The sequence below is a fragment of the Scyliorhinus torazame genome, chromosome 21 (assembly GCF_047496885.1).
Source record: "Scyliorhinus torazame isolate Kashiwa2021f chromosome 21, sScyTor2.1, whole genome shotgun sequence".
In the NCBI taxonomy this organism is placed as follows: domain Eukaryota; kingdom Metazoa; phylum Chordata; class Chondrichthyes; order Carcharhiniformes; family Scyliorhinidae; genus Scyliorhinus; species Scyliorhinus torazame.
The window spans coordinates 60,440,750-60,458,620 of record NC_092727.1 but is presented as its reverse complement, the minus strand read 5'-3'; the positions used below and the strand labels follow the sequence as shown (position 1 = coordinate 60,458,620).

At 47.7% G+C, this 17,871-nt stretch overlaps 1 protein-coding gene across 7 annotated transcripts in view; it reads left to right on the top strand.

Annotated features, from left to right (window-relative positions):
* The window catches only part of prdm10 (PR domain containing 10), a 371,372-nt gene that overhangs the window by 13,329 nt on the left and 340,172 nt on the right, over positions 1-17,871 (top strand). For 3 of the 7 annotated variants that reach the window (XM_072486852.1, XM_072486851.1, XM_072486853.1), the window contains exon 2: positions 7,719-7,863. The exons of 3 other annotated variants lie outside the window; for them this stretch is intronic. The gene's annotated coding sequence lies outside the window, so the exon portion shown is untranslated. Of the gene's footprint in view, positions 1-7,718; positions 7,864-11,462; positions 11,563-17,871 lie in introns of all 7 variants that reach the window. One more of the 7 variants, XM_072486854.1, reaches the window with a different exon arrangement.

Genomic DNA, 17,871 nt, shown 5'->3' with positions numbered 1-17,871 from the left:
AACGTGGCCCTTCATTCAATAGCGATATCGGACGGTGCCATCCACACTGCGCTGGATCCTTCTCCTTTTTGACTATCAAAGAGATGGATGCCTGCGCTAATGTAGGGGGAAGTCTCCCCCCCCCCCCCCCCCCCCCCCCCAGCCTCATTGTATGCCCTCGAGCAGTGGCCCCAGGTCCCCCCCCAATCCTTTTATAACACTCCAGCGGGGACCCATCCGGGGCTTGCATTGCCCCCATACACTCCATCACCTCCCTCAACCCGACGGGCCTCCAATGTTCCCCCTCCCTAACCGGCTGGGGCTCCGACTCCTGCAATCTGCTGTAAAAAGCCACAAACGCCCCATTCACCCCCAGTGGGTCCAACACCACCCTTTCCGTCCCATTCTTTACTCTGCCCATCTTCCTCGTCGCCTCCTGCTTCCCCAGCTGGTGGGCAAACATCCTGCACGCCTTCTCCCTGTACTCGTATACTGGACCTCCACAACTGCCCCACCGCCTTCTCCCTATGCTCCTGAATTGAAATAAACTCCCCCAAACTAGTGGAACCCATAGCATGGCGGCCGTGACCTCCTCCGTGGCACATACCCCCGGATGGTGGGCATCACCTCGCACATCTCATCCGGCAACAACCCACATCCAGCCTCACTACAGGCGCTGTAACCCCCCCCCCCCGCGGTGCACTCGCAAATCCACCCAGTGTGGCGTGTGGTCCGAGTCGCCGAATACTCCGAATCGACCACTCCTGCCGACAAATCCCTGTCCACCACAAAAAAGTCAAACCGGGAGTACACCCAGTGCACATGGGAAACATCTGAAAATTTCTTCGCCCTCGGCCTCCCAGACCTCCACAGGTTCACCCATCCAATACACTCCACAAACCCCTTCAGCTCCTTCGCCACTGCCGACAACTTCCCCATGTTGTGTTCGATGTCTCGCAAGGAATTCACAGAATATTTATTAATACACACGTGGTAAGGTAACGATCAGATACAGAGCAAGTCATCATGGAGTTTCTTTATATTCCCCTGGAACTACCCCTATGCACGACTGTCCTAGTGTACGTCTTATAACCTTCTGTGGATCACTGGATCTGCCCTGTCTTGTATCGGAGTGCTTTGTCACATGACCACTGTCTCGAGACCGCATGATGCCTCTGCACCATCACCTGGTTGGAGTTTGCACCACCTACTAGCTACAATATTGTTTACAGACATATCACCACATCCCCCTTCCTCTAATGTTTGTTTACAAACTTACCCAATTCATTTTTTCAAATTAAGGGGCGAAACCTATGCAAACACAGGGAGAATGTGCAAACTCCACATGGACAGTGACCCAGGGCCGGGATTTCAACCCGGGTCTTCATGCCCGAAGTCCCAGTGCTAACCACTGTGGCGCCCAAAGTCCCAGTGCTAACCACTGCGCGTGCCGCCCCTCCTCCTTGTTTTAACAATTAGTTGGGAAATTATTTTCTTTTTATGTTTGGGTTTGGCAGCCCCTGGTTTGGTGCTGGTCTGCACCCTGTGCTCGGAAGTATGCGGATGCTCAGGTGTAGCCTGAGGTGCCGACACATCATCACTGGATTGTGTGACCATGCCCAATTCTGCAGCCTCAACTGGATGTTGGATCGTCTCGCTTTCTGATGTCTGGGTGGAGGTTAGATCGATGACAACAGGTGCTTGGCTCACTGGAGCAACGATCAACGGCTCCTCATCACAGGCAGTAACGATGCAGACACTCTCTCTGGTCACGACGATCCAGACATTGGGTCATCCTGGCTTTGCATCGAGTAGATGTGTGGATCCGTCGAGCTACACAACGTGATAGCCGTCCGTTCCTCCCAATAATCTTCATCAACATCAATGCTATTGTATTCATCATCAATATCTTCCCACTCATCCTCAGTATCCTCGAGGATCAGGGAGTCAACTACCGGAACCTTTTCAGAAGCCTGAAACGATTCACTAAATTCCTCTGGAGCAAGCTTCTCTAAGATTGGGACAATGTCATCTGTTTCTCACTTGTTCAGTAGCTGGTCCTCCAAGGTATCAGCCACTGGGATCTTGGTTTTTATTTTGGAGTGTGCCATCTCAGAGCTCCGGCCCTTCTCTGTGTCCAGCGCAGTCTGGGCGTCCCCCGTGACCACCTCGTCATTCCTTCCAAACCAAAGCAGTAGCGCTTCTTGGGCCTCTTCATTAAGCCTGTCCTTGCTCCTGCGAGAGAGATTTACGAAAATTTCATATTGGCTTTCATCTGGCTCACCTTCCATGCCATTACTTTCAGCATCATGTTCAAAGTCTTCATATATATCTTCATCGTACTCATCGTCGGATCAGCATTGTTTGCAATAATTTCTCCTGTAACATACAACATTGCACATGGAATTGTGTGTTCGCGCAGGAGGCAGCGAAGTTCAACTCAGCATCGAGTTTTACTGCCAAACTTTAGCTTAACATTCCACGCTGTGGAACTTCAGGAGGACTGAAGAAATTAAAGAATGATTCATTTGGTACAGCTTTCGTAACTGTTCTGTGAGTGTTTCCATCTTTGTGCTTCGGCTTAGTTTTAATTGTTTTCAACGTGGCATTTTTGTCCTCCCTCCAGTCGATCTTATAGCCTGTGCACCCCATGATTTCTGGTTCATCAAAGAATGAAGATTCAAGCTTGTCAGGCTACTAATTCATTTGGTATGCTTTCCTAATCACCTCGTTTGTGAAATACCCATACTCTGAACATTTAACCTTCACATCTTGTAGAAACTTTAATATGGGCTCGTCAGGCTCCTGTATCATGCCACTGAGCACATACACCTTCTTGAAGACTGTTAACCAAATTGCAGAATGCTCGCTAGCCCTTCTGTCTCTTTGTCTGATTTGTCGTCCTCCACCGAGATTTCTTTTCGATCCTCGTCAAATGTGCGCACGATAATATCTTGTATGGATCTGTAGTATCCCATCTTCTGGGACATACAGTTGCTCAGCTAAGTTCAGCGATTCACATGCATCCGCTCCTAAGATGGACTCTATTTCAAGTCCACAATATAAAACAGTAACCAGTACGTCATGTCAGAGAGCCCAAACTCACCGTAATATACCGGCAGTCCTGGTCGATCAGCGCCTTTCAGCTGTGTGTTCAGGTTGTGCAATGGAGACCGACTTGTCAAGGTCACATCGTAATAATGAGTTATTTCAGAACACCATCGTTTTTCACCTGATTTTCATGGTGTGCGGCGAGTTCTTGTTTCATTTTTTTTTGAACTTGTGACTTCATAGTATCTGGTCGGACTATTCTGGTTCTTGGTTGCAATGACATCGATGAAGAACTGTTCGTCCGGAGACATCTCATCAACCACATTTACTGATCTTCTATGGTCCTTTGTAGGACACGCAAAACACTGTTTCCCAAATTGCCCAACGTGGCCACATCTGGAACAGACTTTTCCAAAGACCAGACATTGCCGTGGGCCATTTCGATTGCCACATTTTGGGCATAGGATGGCGGCTCCTGTCGGCCGCTTAAAATGGCCACCCGCAATGAGAGCACATTTCTTCATTACGTGGGTCACCGCACTAATGGCGCTGGCATCTTCCTCTGTATTGGCGCCAATATTTTTGGGCATTGCTGATTTGCTATGCAGCTACCTTGCTCCCCTGGCAAATCTTTATCATTTGTTCCAGTCCCAAATCTTCCCGCAGCAACCTCTCGCGTAGCTTATCATTTGATATACCATACACAATCATAGAATTTACAGTGCAGAAGGAGGCCATTTGGCCCATTGAGTCTGCACCAGCCCTTGGAAAGAGGACCCCACTTAAGCCCACACTTCCAACATATCCCTGTGATCCAGTAACCCCACCTAACCTTTTTGGTCACTAAGGGCAATTTAGCATGGCCAATCCACCTAAGCTGCACATCTTTGGACTGTGGGAGGAAACCGGAGCACCCAAAGGAAACCCACGCACACACGGGGAGGATGTGCAGACTCCGTATGACCCATGCTGGGAAACAAACCTGGGACCATGGAGCTGTGCAGCAGTGCTAACCACTGTGCTACCTTTCAGGCGACTGAAGTTGCATGACTGGGCCTTCAGCCTCAAGTCAATGCCAAAACGGTCGAACGATTCACCAGGTTTCTGGCTAAGCATACGGAATATGTATCTCTCAAATGTCTCATTCTTTTTGCGGGAGCAATGATGATCAAAGTTCCCAATTATTTCATTGTATCTCTTGCTATCCTCCTCCTTGTCAAAAGCAAAAATATTATACAGTTCAATTGCTTGTGGACCTGCCACAGTAAGCAGCAACGCTATTCGCCTCTCGGCAGGCTATATCTGCAGGCCTCGGGCTGATGCAGAGTTTGAACTGCTGCTTGAATAGCTGCCAGTTTTCGTCTACATTATCCGATACTTGAAGCTAGTGGGACGCTTTCAGTCCATCCATTTCGAGTTTCAGTGGTTTTTACTGCATTGAGTCGCCAATGGCTGCAGTTCACCAGGTTGGTCCTTCCACTGAATTTAAACTTTGTCACTGCCGTCGTTGTCTTCAAATCTTCAGTACTCTGGTACCATGTGTTAGATGTCTAGCAAGGAATCCACAGAACTGCTTGTGACTTGCCCAAAAAGGATCCTTATTAATACACGTGGTAAGGTAACGATCAGATACAGGACAAGTTATCACGGAGTTTCTTTATACTCCCCTGGAACGACCTCTATGCACGACTGTCCTCATATACGTCTTACAACCTTCTGTGCATCACTTCATCTGCCCTGACCTATATCTAAGTGCCTTGTCATATGACCACTGTCTCTAGACCGCATGGTGGATCTGTACTGTCACCTACTGGTTGGAGTTTGCACCACCAACTATCTACAATATTGTTAACAGGCACACCCCGACCTTGGGCTCGACCGGTTCAAGCTTGGCTCTATAACCGTATTAAACCCCCCCCCCCCCCCCCCTCTCAATGATCAACCGGTTGGTGCGAGTCCATGTCGGGAATCGTCCCTAGAACCCGCCTCATGAAATCTACATCATCCCAATTTGGGTCTTAACGTTTACCAAGACCACCGGCATCCCCTCCAGCTTCCCACTCACCATCACAAACCCCCCCTGAGCCCCTGGATGTGCCACAATGCTCCCCACTTTGAATGCCACCCGGTTATTTGCCAGCGTTGCCACCTGCCTCGTTTTCAAGTCCAGTCCCGAGTGGAACACCTGACCCACCCATCCTTTCCTCTGGTCCCCTATCTTTGAATGTGCCTCTTGCAAAAAAGCCACGTCCGCCTTCAGACTCTTCAGGTGCATGAACACACGTGACCACTTGACCGGCCCATTCTGCCCCCTCACGTTCCACGTGACCAGCCTAGTCGGGGAGGCTCCCATCCCCTGATGCTCAACCATATCCCTTTTTGGGCCAGCCCCCAGCATCGCCACTCCCTCGGATGTCCTCCGTCATAACTCCCTTTCCAGCTGGCCCACAGCAACCTCACGCTTGTCAGCAACCCTTCCCCACTCCCAAACAAAACAAAAACCCCATCCCCCTCCCCTACACCTACCTCCTGACAACCCTCCACTGCTCTCCTATTGGGGTGATTAGCACTGTTGCTTCACAGCGCCAGGGTCCCAGGTTCGATTCCCACTTGGGTCACTGTGCGGACCCATTCTCCCTGTGTCTGCGTGGGTTCTCTCCGGGTGCTCCAGTTTCCTCTGACAAGTCTCGAAAGACGTGCTGTTAGGTGAATTGGATGTTCTGAATTCTCACTTTGTTTACCCGAACAGTTGCCAGAATGTGGCGATTAGGGGCTTTTCACAGTAACTTCATTGCAGTGTTAATGTAAGCCGACTCGTGACAATAATAAAGATTATTATTAACTGGCTCGCCCAGCTAGCATGGTGGCATCGCCCAAGGCCTCCGAACCTCCTTACAGCCCCCCTCCTCCACCCGTTCACACTCCCCCCAATAAAACTGTAAAGGTGCACTCACCTTTGGTGCTCCAAACACCCCTTCGTCAAAACCAAACAAACAATTTAAGGGGAAAAGTTTCCCCGAGAACACAAATAGCCTGCTCACAAACTCCTCCAAAGTTCAATGTCCTCCTTCTCCTGCAAGTCCATTGTCCCTCATGAAGTTCGTCGTCTGTTCTGGCGTGCTAAAGTAATACTCACACTTCAGAAAAGTCACACAGAGGTGGGCCGGGTACAGCACCCTGAACGTCACCCCTTTCTTGAAGAGGGAAACCTTCACCCGATTAAACCCTCTTGCCAGCTCTGCACCCAGGTCTTGAGACACCTGCAGCTCGTTCCCTTCCCAGGTGCACTTCCTCGTCTGCCTTGCCCACCGAAGAACCTTATCTTTATCCAGAAATCACTACCATCGCCTTCGGTGGCACGCCTGCTTGCAGCCTCCGCATCAGCGTCCTGTGCGCTTGGTCGGCCTTCAGGGACCGGTCAAAGACTCCCTCATCAGCTGCTCCAACATTTTCCCACATACATGTGGCCTTCGCACCTTCGGGCATCCCCACTATCCTAAAATTGTGCCTTCTGGAGTGGTTCTTCAGATCGTCCACCTTCTCCTTCAGCCTCTTGTGGACCTCCCGCATCACCCTCACCTCGGCTACTATTGGGGCCAGCTGCTCTTCGTGCTCCCCCACCGCCTCCTCCACTTTCTGGATTGCTCGGCCCTGGGACTCCAGTCTCTGCTCCACCCTCGCAATACCTGCTTTAATTGGCTCCATCACTTTGGCCAGTTGTTCCAGGGCCTCCACCAACTGCTCCATTGTCCACTGGGCAGGCCGAACGGGCCCTTTGCCCTCCGCCATCTTTACCTGTGAGGCACCACGAAGACTCTCCTGTTCCAACAGCTCCTTTCTTCTCGTCCCACTCCTAGTTTGTGGATGCATCCATCATTACACCAGAATGTTACACCTTCTCCAGATACTCCTACACGTCTTCCCATCCAAAACTTCACCCTTCAGACGGGGGAAGGACCAAAAAATACCACATTGAGCGGGAGCCACCAAATAGGACTACTCACTCCACAGCCTCCACCGGAAGTCCCCAGCTGTACCTTTTCCATTGCTTTTTGCCCTTACATAACTGGCTGTAGTACTCAAATTTTAGCCTAACATCTTCATAGAATCCCTACAGTGCAGACGGAGCCCATTTAGCCCATCGGGTCAGCACCGACTCTCCGAATGAGTACCTCACCCAGGCCCACCCCCCAGCCCCATCCCTGTAACCCCACCTAACCTTTGGACACTCGGGCAATTTAGCATGGCCAATCCACCTAACCTGCAGATGAACAAGATTTGTCCATTTGGGGGGAGACGGTAGTGTTGTATTGTCACTGGGCAGGTAATCTGGAAAAACAGGTTTAAATCCACCATGGCCTCTGATGGAATTTAAATTCAATAAAGTAAAATCTGGAATTGAAAGTTAGTTTCTATATGGTGACCTACTAGAATTGTTGTGAAAACTAATTTGTTTCTCTCACATCGATAGGGAAGGAAATCTGTCATCGTTGCCTGTTCTGGCCGACATGTGACTCCAGATCCACAATAATATGGTTAACTCTTAACGGCCCTCTGAAATGACCGAACAAGCCACTCAGTTCAAGGGCCATTTGGGATGGGCAACAAATGCTGCCCCTGCCAATGATGCCCATCGAAAGCATAAATACAAAAAATTAACATTGCCTTATCGCTTATGTATTTTTCAGGGATGGTATTCTGTGATCTCTCAGCGGGAATTATCGCCCACTGACACTAAATATCCAGAAGCTGTGGGCAGCTGGCTGCTGAGGCTCCAGACCGTCCGCACAAACTCGGAAAACTAGACTCTTGTACTCACCAGATGCATTCAAGGTATAATCAGTAATCGCTACCAAGTTGTTTTTCTCTTTTCCTCTGCTTTCAGAGAGGAAGCAATATCCTCCAGTAGCTCAAACTTGATTCCGAAACCAGGTGTCTTGTATAGATTGGGATGATGCAAGTCGATTGCTGTCTGATTCGGAGTGAATCGATCGTTTTCTTTTCATCTATCAGCCAAGGACAAAATAGATTCTTTCATGCAATCAGCCTGTGCTCACAGCAGTAGTTTGTGTTCAGTAGTATTATCCTGGGGTCTGTTCTGACTGATTAGCTTGCCTGACTGGTGGGGTTGTTTTCTTTGATTTTTGTTTTCTTTTGGAATTTACCATTTGAACAGCATTTTTATTTGTAGCCTCTGCTACTTGAGATTTTAACTGACAGTAAGTGGAGCCAGCATTGCTCTATCCCCGTATGGTTGGACCTGGCCCTGTCAGTCCCACAACGCACTGTTCTAACACAGAATAATGGGCGAGATTCTCCACTCCCGCGCCGGTTGGGAGAATCGCCTGGGCCGCCAGAATTTCCCGGGACGCCGGTCCGACGCCCTCCCGCGATTCTCCCAAGCGGCGGGAACGGCCCGGTCGAGTTCCGCAGGCCGGAGAATCGCCGGAGACACCCAAAATGGCGATTCTCCGTCACCCCCCGCTATTCTCAGGCCCGGATGGGCCGAGCGGCCAGGCCAAAACGACGGGTTCCCCCCGGCGCCGTCCACACCTGGTCGCTGCCGTCGGGAACAGCGTGCAAACGGTGGGGGGGCGGCCTGCGGGGGGGCGAGGGGGGGTCCTGCACCGGGGGGTACCTCAAATGTGGGGTGGCCCGCGATCGGTGCCCACCGATCGTCGGGCCGTCCTCTCTGAAGGAGGACCTCCTTCCTTCCGCTGCCCCGCAAGATCCGTCCGCCATCTTCTTGCGGGGCAGACTTAGAGAGGACGGCAACCACGCATGCACGGATGACACCAGTAATGCGACGCCGGCCGCGTCATCTATGCGGCGCCGCCTTTACGCGGGAGACAAGGCCTGGCGCGTATAGATGACGCGGTCCCGATCCTAGCCCATTGTCAGGGCCTGAATCGGTCGGGATCGGGGCTGTTTCGCGCCGTCGTGAACCTCAACGGCGTTCACGACGGCGCGGCCTCTTCGGCGCGGGAGTGGAGAATCCCGCCCAGGTTGTTTCATCTTCTTCGCCAACTTGAATATATTAGATTTGTAGACACGAGGAAAGAATGCCCAGCGCTCCCATCCCTCAGATGTATTGGCACAGGTGACAAATATTAGCTATTGTGATGAATGTAGAAATTTCAGATATATTGTATTCTATGTATTTGGTGCAGTAAGGGTTAAAATCCTGGGTTAGTGTGTACGACTACTGCAATAGTGTTTTAAAAGAATCCTGGTTTGAAAGACAGCTTGGCTTTTGTAGTCTGTGGTGCAATAAAAGCATCGTTAATGTTTGGGCTTTGGACTTTTATTTATATTAAGAGGGTTCCCTGGGGAATGTCTAATTAGAGCCATTGGGCGTGATTTTCCCCCAAAATTTCAAAGTTAATTTGTGGCGTGTTTTTCAGGGAGTTCCCCACCGCTATCCAATGACACTGAGTCACTTTTTTGGGCCCTGGGTAGTTTCTCAACGGTTTAGCCCACACTTCAAACATTTTTTTTAGCACTGGGGAGCTGAACTCTGAGATCAGGCCGCCATTTTGAAAGGGTGCCCCAACATCTTAGTGAGCTTACACCCCACACCCATGGGCAATATCACCCCCCACACACATGGACACTACCCCACATCCCCCAAGTGAGGACACCCCGCTATGGGATCCCTGGGGGTCCACCCTCTTCAGGCCCCCACCCAAACTCCCTTGCAGCCCCCCAGCCTTCCAGGACCCCCACCCATCACCCCTCCAATCTCCCAGAGGCCCCTACTTATCTTCCTTGCACTCCCCCACGCATCAAACACCCCCTCCACCATCATTGTATGGGCATGGCCGCCCTGGCCCTTGGCAGTGTCATGCTGGCACTCGGGCACCCTTGCACTGGCACCCAGGCAATGCTCTTGCTGGCTTGGCAGTGCCACTCTGGCATTTTGGCAATGCCAGGGTGGCAGTGCCAAAGTGCCCGCCTTTCAGGAGGAAGGCCAGGGAGCCACCCTGCACTTATCCTGGCTACCTAGGGCCCTTGCTTGTCCATGCCGCCCAGTTTCTATCACTAAGCTAGTCCCACTTGCCCGAATTTGGCCCATATCCTTCTCTACCCTGTAAGTAGGTGTACAACCTACTTCTGGGAGCGCCGTTTGGTCAGGCCCATTTGGGGTGGAGTTTCGACTCTGATATCTCACCGGATTCTGGAGAATCCCGCGAGGCAAGGAGCCTGTTGGGAGACTCGCTGGCAGCCTCTCCTGGCATTCATTAGCTGCGTTGTGCTCTCCCTTGAGCACAACGTGGCTGGAGAATCGCTCCCATTGTGCTCCGCTTGGCAAGATGATGCAGTTAATGGGAGGAGCCAGGGATTGAAGCAGTCAGGTGGAGGTTTTCAAGAATTAGCTTTTGGATGGAAGGGGAACTGAGAAGGTTTCTGAAGAAATACAGCCAGAGATTCTACATTATTCTGACAGGGTGTTGGGTCTCTTTCTTTCAAGCAGTCTCAAAAGATCTCTCTTTCTTAAAGTGGAGTCATGATGTGGAGATGCCGGCGTTGGACTGGGATGAGCACAGTAAGAAGTCTTACAACACCAGGTTAAAGTCCAACAGGTTTGTTTCGATGTCACTAGCTTTCGGAGCTCTGCTCCTTCCTCAGGTGAATGAAGAGGTATGTTCCAGAAACATATATATAGACAGATTCAAAGATGCCAGACAATGCTTGGAATACAAGCATTAGCAGGTGATTAAATCTTTACAGATCTTTACAGGGTGTTGGACTTTAACCTGGTGTTGTAAGACTTCTTAAAGTGGAGTGCCCAAGACATCTCTTTCCAGCAAAAATTCCTAAGTCTGCTGATTATTAAAAAGTTTTGGGACCTAAGATGGTTTTGTTGTTTGAGTGGAAATAAATTCCTCACAGTCTTAGAGAATTAAAATACAATATTGGGGTTTTCTGTCCAGTGTCCTGGCCACTGTTGGGGTCTGGTCCGGGATCGTAATACTATAGACATATTCCTTTCACCCACATTCTAGTCCACCTCTATCTCCCATATCGCACCTCACCTATGCAATTGATCCAAGTCTCTGAAGATCATCAATTTTATGACAAGTATGAAAGTTTTGTGGAGAGGATAAACAGTGGGGGAGGATTTAACTTTGTAGGACCAGAATATGGGAAACTGTAGGTTGGTTTATGCGAAGAAGAGCAGCATTAAATAAGTGATTGGAACAGAAGGAGGCGCCTCAGTTGAAATAAAACTGACAAAGTGTTACTGGAGGTGAAACATGTGCGGCTTTGGAGTTGAGATACAAATGTTTGTAGAAGGGACAATGGCTATGAAGAATATGAAGGATCATAATTTTGAAAATAATATTAGGATTGAGGTGCATGTATAATTACACAAAAGCAATCAAACAAAATTGGAGACTGGGGTGAGAGTCTAATTTATCTGATTGTAGTGTCTTTATGATCTGGAGTGATGACAAGAGGAAGAAGTCATGGAAAGATGTTCTGGTACAGAAACCATGTCATTCGGAAGTGAAATAGTAGCTATGACAGGTGAGCAAAGGCCATTTAGCTGTCAGGTACTTATAGCTCTTTGATATTTTGAAGAAGTTTACAGCATGGAAACAGGCCCTTCGGCCCAACCAGTCCATGCCGCCCAGCTTTTACCATTAAGCTAGTCCCAGTTGCCTGCACTTGGCCCATAACCCTCTATACCCATCTTACCCATGTAACCATCTAAATGCTTTTTAAAAGACACAATTGTACCCGCCTCTACTACTACCTCTGGCAGCACATTCCAGACACTCACTACCCTCTGAGTGAAGAAATTGCCCCTCTGGGCCCTTCTGAATCTCTCCCCTCTCACCTTAAACCTATGCCCTCTAGTTTTAGACTCCCCTACCTTTGGGAAAAGATGTTGACTATCTACCTTTATCTATGCCCCTCATTATTTTATAGACCTCTGTAAGATCACCCCTAAGCCTCCCACGCTCCAGGGAAAAAAAGTCCCAGTCTATCCAGCCTCTCCTTATAACTCAAACCATCAAGTCCCGGTAACATCCTAGTAAATCTTTTCTGCACTCTTTCTAGTTTAATAATATCCTTTCTATAATAGGGTGACCAGAACTGCACACAGTATTCCAAGTGTGGCCGTACCAATGTCTTGTACAACTTCAACAAGACGTCCCAACTCCCATGTCCTTTCCATGCAGGCACAATTTTTTTTCCCCTTGTAATTCGTTCATAAGGTGCGAGTGTCATTGACAAGGCCAGCATTTGTTGCTCATCCCTAATTGACCTTGAGAGGGTGGTGGTGACCCTCCGCCTCGATTTGCTGCAGTCCATGTAGGGTAGGAACACCCACAGTGCTTCAGGAAGGGAGTTCCAGGTTCTGACCCAGCGACGGCAAATTTACTATTACGATCCCGGACCAGATCCCAACATTTGCTAGGATACTGGACAAGAACCCCAACACTTTTTTTAATTTGTAATACTGAGAGGAAAAGACACTTCGCTCCAGGAGTGATTCCACGCACAAATAGGGACATGGTCTCAAAAAACAAACTTTGTTACTAACACAATATTAAGCTACCTTATATCACAGAAATATAGCTTACAATTACCAGTTAACAATGCTTAACAATAAAATAAAAGGAAACACTTCCAACTTCTACCTTCTCTATCTCCAACCAAGCAACACCCATCACAGGTCAAAAACTACTTCTGAATAACGTTTGCAAACACGGTTATTGCTGCTCTCTGGTCGAGAGTTCTTTGAAATATTGCTTGAAGAGGTGAGAGAGATCCTTTCTGCAAACAACCTGCAGATTCCTGTCTGTCAGGTTAATGCTGAATTGCCTTCTGCAATAGCTGTTGTTCAGCTCACAGCTTCCAGAAAGTAACCTGCAACTACCTGCCAGATCCAGCTCTTCCCATTAATTACATCATCTTTATCCCATTCAAATCCCATGACCTACTTGCGTACGTTTAAGCACAATGTATCTAATTATCTACTCCCCAGAAATCATAACAAAATCCGATTAGATTTCTTTAAAGATAAGCATGGCTTGAAAATTATTATCTCACTTTTGCGATATCCTAATTGCACCATTTCCAGCCACGAAGTCTGTCTTTCTTTTAAACCAGGATTTAAAAAATATTACTTCAGATATATACATACCCTAACACAGGCTTTTAAAACATTACTGCAACAAATACTTGTAATACAAATCTAATCGGAGAGTATGAGTTCCCAAAGTGTACGGGCAGAGGTCTGCCCAGCTAGGGCTCGTTAGCAGGATTTTAAAGTGTAGCTCCCAGACCTGGACCAAAGGTTCCCAATAGTCTTGGGCTGGGACGATTGTTTTGTATGTCACAGTCGTGGCTTTAATTTTAGTTTAAAATAAACCAGTTAGGCATTTCACCCCGTGCCGCTGGGAATTATTATTCCACTGATTGTGCCATGCTCCCTTTATATTTCTTTTGGAAGTCCACCATCATGACTATGTTGTGCCCATCAAAATTCTGTTATTTAATCATGGGTAAACATGATTTTCCGTCAACCTGTTGCAGACACTTGGTCATCTCTCAACAGTGGTTAAGAGACTGGACCAGAGCCACAGATTTTTAAAGTTTTAAGATGGTGCAGAAAGATCGATTCATTCCAGGAGTGGTGATATAAGAAATAGGGCTTGGATAGTTTATGAAAATAAAATAAATCATATTTAAACTTCCAAACTCAACCCTAACAATAGCAGATTACTTGTAATTTCTGAACCTGAACACGCTTTCCATTAAACAGTACTTTCAATAAACATGCAGCTCTCATGCCACTTACACAGGAAGCCAAAGCCAATACTTGCATTTGCGAAGCAATTTTTCTTCTGTTGGGGACATTCATTCAGAACCCTTTTACAAAGCCTGCCTTGGTGGCAACTTTCATGACCTCTCTTGGTCGATTTCCAAAGCCTTCTCCCGTACCTGTTCAAAACAGGATTTTTTTTTTCTCTCTAAACTCCGTCTATCCCCTCAAATAAATGTTTTCTGGGGTTTCATTCGCACATTCGCACAGTGTCTGCTTGGGTCTGCCCCACAACCCAAAGATGTTAGGTGGCTTGGAGAGAGCAACTATAAAAAAGTTACATTTGATGTAAAAGTAGAAAAGGATAATGTATAATTAGTGGTAAGCATGCCTGACAGGAAAAAAGGTGAAGCTCAGTGAAATAGGAAAGGCTCCGGCCGAGATTAACTCGGCAGTAAAATTCAGCAAATGACTTGAGGCAAGACAAGGACCTTCAAATTTCAACTGGATAGAGTACAAAGTAGCTTTGTTGCCTTTTTGCACAAAGAATACACATAAAAGAATAGGGTTGCATATGTAAGTGAATTAATTAAAGCTAAACTAAAACATAAAAAGAGGAATATGCTAAAACCAAAACTGGCAGTACAGCAGAGAACCATGAGTGGGGTAAACATGTACAGGGAGGTTGAAAAGATGGTTAAGGGGAGAAAACTTAGAATATGAAAAATGGTGAGAAGAAAATACTGAAGAAAACAATAAGGGCTTGCAGAAGCAAATTTAAAGAGCAAAAGAAATAAATAGGCCTGCTCAGAGATGAGCCTAATTGTGGAGGGTGAAGAGATGAATGAATAAATGTTTTGTCAGGTGAAAGTGAGAATGTGGATGCATTGAGGAGGAACCTGGAAGGGTTCATAAAAGGTGGGTTTATGGAACAAATTTTGGGTTTAATGTGTGAAGCTTGTTTTTGAAGAAAGGTTGGAAGTCCCACCCCTGATTGTGACAAATGCAAATAATTTGGAAATTGGGTGATATGCGATTTCAGGTAGGAAATGGGTTATTTCAGTCAAAGGTTGTGGGATCTTCCTGTATAAAAATTGATGACTGTGTTTCCTTCAACCACAGTGCCTGCTTTCCTAAATTGTGGAGAACTTTGGGACATCCTGAGAATAAGAAATGTGGTGATATGCATCACTGTATATACACAACGGGTTAATGTAAATACACGACAACTAAGTAACCACTAGAGGGAGCACCAGAGATGTTATGACATGCAGACATACAGCCAATGAGTCATTAAAACAGGACGCAACCAATGGGTAATTAGGACACACAGATGTGGCATTACCACAAGGGGGCATTTCACAACCCATATAAAAGGACAGGGCACACATGCTCTGCCTCTTTCCACAGACAGATATCGAGAGAGTACATCAGGGTTGATCAACAGCATCACACCCAGCACGTGGCTTAGAGCAGGCTGGTAAAGATAGACTGAGTTACTACAGCTAGATTAGCAGAGAGTCAAACTCATTTAAGAACTGTGTTAATCGTTCAATAAACAAGTTGAACTCATTTCATAGTCTGGAGCTTTCTTTGTCAAAGCATACATCAAGGGAGCAGCTTATGCTACACGAAGCGGCATAACACAACATGATACCAGGGGTGCCTGTTACATCTATTTAGTTCAACTCGGCAAGATCCGTGACAACCAGCAACCGAACCCAGGCACGATGATCGAGATTCCGGTTCCTAATCCACTCGGGTACAACGTCAATCTCCGTGCCAACTGGCTTTATCTCAAGCAAAAATTTCAGCTTCACATGGAAGCATCCGACCTACATGGCGTGGCCGATGCTGAGCAGATTGCTCTTCTACTCACCATTGCGGGTGAACATGCAACAGCGATCTTCCACTCCTTTAAATACTCCAAAGGGCCGGACAGAAGGCGATTCCAGACAGTCCTGGACAAATTTGAAAGCTACTGCGAGGTAAACACAAAAGAAGTCGGTAAAACTGGCGCCAATACTCACCACGAGGCAGAGGTAGGGTTGTAACAGAAGCAAAATGCAATTTTGATTTGCAGCCATCTTGCGGGTATCCAGCCGGCCCAGTCCGCACAGGCGCAGTTCCCGCGGGAAGACATGAACCGGCAAAACAGTGTTTTGTGCATGCGCGAGGAGCCACACATGCGCAGTTGCGAAAAGAGCACACAGTAAAGGAAAAGCGATTTGCGCATGCGCAATCCATTCCTACGCTTTACGTCACGAGCGCCATGACGTCAGAGGCCCCGGACCACGCCCACTTTTTAAAGGGGAAATGTCCGAAAATTACAAAAGAGTTTTAAAGCCCCAAAACACCATTCTTTCACCTCAAAAGACAGCACAATGCCTGAACTTCTACCAGTAGTTGAAATCAACCTCAGCAGAACCCTGCAACAAGCAGTTAGCACCGCCCAAAGAGATGATTTGGTCCTTTAAGACTACTACTCAGACGATGATTTCTTTCTTGGACACAGAGAACGCAATGACAATACCAAAACACACAAAGATAATTGGTTTATCAAAGAATACTACTCGGACATGGCTGAGTTATTCGGATATGATGATCATACAAGCATCAGCGCCACGGTTGAAAAGCTCTAACCGACTCTACTCATGGGAGATGAATCCAATACCATGATGCCATGGCAGATCGTCGATACATTGGATGACCGCAACCTGTCAAATACCCACGAAGAAGACGAAGCCCACAGAGAGCGGCCTAATGCCACACGAAAAGTGGTCCACGCACCACGAAGAGTCCCCGACTCCACACGGAGAGTGATGAAAAACTCCACAGCGAGACCACTGCACGACTCCACACGGAGAGTGATGAAAGACTCCACAGCGGGACCACTGCACGACTCCGTTGAGAGCGCAGAGATCAACTCCACAGCGAGACCAGTGCACAACCCCACACCGGGAACGATGCCAGACTCCACAGAGAGCGCGATACAAGCCTCCACAGCGAGCTCGTTGACAGACTCCACAATGGGAGCAACTCAAGACTCCAAAGCGCAGTCCATGCATGAACAAGACCATGAAGGTCTATCCACCTTTTCTGAGCAACCAGCAGCAGACGATGCAAGTCTGCCACGCTCACATGAACAACAGAAAGACTATGACAGTCTACCCAGCTCATCTAACCAACAAGAAGACATTGCAGCTCTACCCACTGTATGTGAGACAAGTGACAAAGGTATCACAATTCCCATACAAGATGTGCAACATCACAGCGAGACTGACAGATCTCAGCTCGTATGCACAGAGGCACTCGACAATCCAAGTGAAACTACTCGTGAGTCCAGTGTGACCACGTCAATTGAAACCTCATCCACTCGAGCCTCTCCACAAGAAAATGAAATCTTGAACATTTTGATGCCAGGCGAGGAGCATCAAGAAACCAAAGATGATTCAGGTGAACCAGAACAGACTCCAGACGGGGAGCATCAACAAGCCAAAGATGATTCAAGTGAACCAGACATGACTCCAGACGGGGAGCACTGAGGAATCAAAGACGAAACGCTCAATGAAACAGCAGATGCCACAAAGGACACTTACACAAGTAACTTTGTGAAGGACTCGAATTCTCCACTCGGAATGGTCATTGAGCGTAACAAAAACAACAACACAGACAACAACAAGAAGCGTACCAAAGGCACCAATGGCAACAACAAGCATGACAAAACCAACAACACTGGAACAACGACTGATACGACATGGTACAACTCTGCAAATGCAGGACACTGTGACAGCACAGCTCAAGACAATGGTAAGTGTGCAGACATACGATGGCATGATAACGCATCTTACAAATTCACGTTTGCTACACTACAAACAAGCAGACCAGCTTTCAAGGCAGCTGACATGCGGCATCAATACCGCAAAAACAGGCACCAGTCCAGGTCAGACAGGAAAGATGACATCAAGAATCGCTACCACAAGCATCGAAAAAAAAGAGTCCAAATCAGACAACAAAGTGATTTGACCATTTGAACACCTCCTGATGACATCTTGGTTCCT